The following is a 3,504-nucleotide window of genomic DNA, read 5'->3' as shown; positions in this document are numbered from 1 at the left end:
CTTCCACCTTCCTAGAGCTTGATGGAGCCAGAATGGGGTTCAAAGCAACTGAAGGTAACCCATAAGTGGTTCTGTCTAAATTTCCTTACCTGGGAAATGGAAGGAACTGATAATTGGTGTATCCACTTCCCTGGGGTGTTAGTGGCATAGTCATGGTCACCTGGAATCTCTTAAGTCTGGGAAAGACAAGCCCATCGTCCTTGTGTTGTTCTTCTACTGAGAAAGCTCTGGAGCAGAATCATGCTCCTTGAGGAAGGAAACTGGGATAGGTCCCAGCCTGCTGCCTGGATACTGTGCGTCTCCTGCCTTCGTTAGTCTCCTGGATCTTGTTCACCGCAAACGTTTCGTTGACGAGGACATTAAAACTCAGAGAACTGAAGTAAATTATGAAATCTGGCTGTCAAAATGAAGTATTTTGCAGAGGTAAAGCCATTATACATTTATGCCAATGGCGAGGACTTTATCAGATTACCATTTCCCACTTTGTTTTGGAGGAAATTGAGCTCAGTAAATAATGCCTGAGTGACTGCATGAGTTTGAATGTGTCAGCAAACTAACCCTTAGCAAACAATTGGCTAGAGGCACCATTTACCAAAGGCTAGGACCATGGCAAAGTTGAATACCCACATAAGGAAGGGAGGAAGGGTCAAGTTGAGTCTTGTGAACAATTGGCATGAAGGCTTCAAATGTATCTCAACATTATTATTATTATTATTATTATTATTATTATTATTATTATTATTGATTTTCATTTTCAGCTCCTGTTCTGTTTTTAGAGAGACATAAGACCAAGATTTATTTACTTTTTTACTTTGGCCACAAGAGGGAGACTGTATCACCCACTCCAGGCTCTGAAGTCTTAGCCCTGGGGGACCAGAGACCGCAAGAAGCAGACAGGCTGTATGAAAACATGGCAACTCCAGTCATGAGTGCCTTGACAGCATATGGAAGGGGCAGATCTTAGAAAGATTATTTTCTCCTTGCAGAACACAACTGTGGTAGAGTTACTTCCAAGACCCATTTGGCCACATACATGCACACAAAATCAGGCTCACTCAGTGCCAGAGTTCTTTCTCCCTTACTGGGTATCTGAATCTGCCATTGCCAGATCCCTGTCAGTGACCACATTGGGTTAACATGTAGATTTTTCGTGTGGTACGTTTCCTCAGTTCAATTAAACTACCCCAACATGTGCTACAAAGATCACACTGAGCTCTATGATAGCCATGAAACTGTGGGCTCCACTCAGGGTTCCTGCTTAGCATTTCAGGAGAATTTTGTCCTGGAAAATCCATCATTCCATGCTCCAATCTAACCCCCCAAATGTGATAGGAGTGCACAGACATCACAGACTTGAGCTTTAATTTTCCAAGGAGACCTATTCATCTTTATTTCTAAAAGCCGGGAATGCTACAGATAGTGTGGATGTTTCTTTTGGTATTTTCGAGATAATAAGTCACATGTAACCTTCAGTGTACCTAGTAATTAAACAAACTAACTAACCACATGCTAAACGGAAAGATTAAAACACACGCTAGGTTCCTGTGTAGCTGCAAGGGCAATTGAGGTGACGCAAACAAAAAAGACTCAAACCCTCTTTGAAGGCGCTGTTTATGTTCTGGCAAGGTATTACTGTGATTAGAAATGCTGGGCATCACAATTGTAAAGAAAGTATTTTGACTACCTTTAAAGTATAGCACTTTATAAATCAGTAAGTCACTGTTATGTTCCCAGAGAGAAAGGAGGCTTTCCAAATAAAATAAAACATCTCAGAAATTAATTGTATTTTCCTTCTAGTAAACAACTTCTTTTGCCTACAGATATGGCTGAATGCTAATGAAGGTGATGGCTTTATATTCATAATGGATCTTAAGCTTAGCTGTAACATAGATTTAACTAGGCCAAGGACTATGTAAGGGAATACTTATTTATTATATATATTAATGCCACTAGTCTTGTTTGGGTCTTTGTCCCAAATGGAGTGATAGACCTATAATATTGGAAAAAAGGAAAAATTGTGGAATATGAGAAGCTTTTTGTATGATAGACTCCCCCTCCAATACTTAGTACAAATAATGATTACTGAGCAGTGAACACTTCAGTGGCACGCTGAATGCCCCAGAGGGAAGACTTAGAGCCTTTTATAAATGTTCGCAGCAGGGTTGGTGAGATAGCTTAGTCAGTAAAACACATGCTTTGCAAGCACAAGGACCTGAGACTGACCCCCAGAATGCACATGAAATTATGGACATAGGGGCACACACTTCTAACCTGTGTTCTGAGGAGGTGGAGATGGGTGGTCCCTGGGCTTGCTGGCCAGTCAGCCTAGCCTAATTGGACAGGTAGGTCTGGGCTAAGGATAGACCTTTCCTCATAAATGACTTAGATGGCGGCTGGGGCTGGTCCATGGTCTCCGGGAACAAATGAACACACCAGTTCTTATAGCGAACCCATGTTTATCCCTAGCTACTTGAAAGCTGATTCCCCAGCACTTGGCACAGTCAGAGCCATTCCCACAGCTAGGCTTACTGCACCACAGTGCCTCTGCTTTGCTTCCAGAGGAGTGAGGCAAACACTTAGAACCCGACCCAGACAACTGGCCTCTTGGATTGTGTCCTCAAGCTTGCAAGTAGATTATGAGAGCTGAGATGTTTAAAAGTCCCTTTTTAGCTTCACATATTTATGAATGTGCCAATGAGCACTTTAAGAATATATCTATCAATATCAAATGTGGGATTTTTTTAGCAGAAACCTTGAAAAAATGACAAAATTATCCCCTGAAATATTGCTGCTATTATTTTTTAAAATTGCAAGAAAATGTTCTGCCATTTCACACCATTTATCTCTGTTAACAAGACACTTTTTTAGTTGGATAGATAATGTACACCCATCTGGCGTGTGGTTTCTTCATTTATCCCGGTAATAATAACTAAAGACATTTCTCCGCACTTGGGCATGGCCCAGGCCATTCTTTTGTCTTTCCTGCTATTTATGTGGCTTGAAAAGAGCAAGAAGGAACTAAGACCTGGCTATAACCCAGAGAGAACTCATGGGGAAGTCTGTTTCAGTGTTGAAGAAGGAAATACTGCCTGTGTGTCCATCCAAAGAAAACTTGACTATAAACATCAAAAGAAAAAAAAAATACAGCTCCTATCTTCCATATTGCCTGCTTGCTATGGTCTGTATGTTGAGAATATGTTTGCTCCTCAAGAGTCCATGTGTTGAAACTTGGTCCTCAGTGTGGAGATCCTGGAAGATGATGAAGTTCAAGGTGATGGGTGCTATGAATATCATGACAGCCACTGTAGTCATCTTGGTGTACAGAAGGCATTACATAGTTACATAGGACTGAAGTGAGATCGACAGAGGTAAGTTGTCACAATAGAGTGAAAGCAACCCCTTACCCAGGTCTCTGGCTTCCTGCCTCACATTTATTTCTCATACATACTGATTGTTGTGATGTCATCTTCTCTGAGGTTCCCAGTGGAAAATATTTATTTTATT

The sequence above is a fragment of the Acomys russatus genome, chromosome 22 (assembly GCF_903995435.1).
Source record: "Acomys russatus chromosome 22, mAcoRus1.1, whole genome shotgun sequence".
Taxonomy (NCBI): Eukaryota; Metazoa; Chordata; class Mammalia; order Rodentia; family Muridae; genus Acomys; species Acomys russatus.
The sequence above is the reverse complement of the archived record's forward strand: the minus strand, read 5'-3'. Positions refer to the sequence as shown.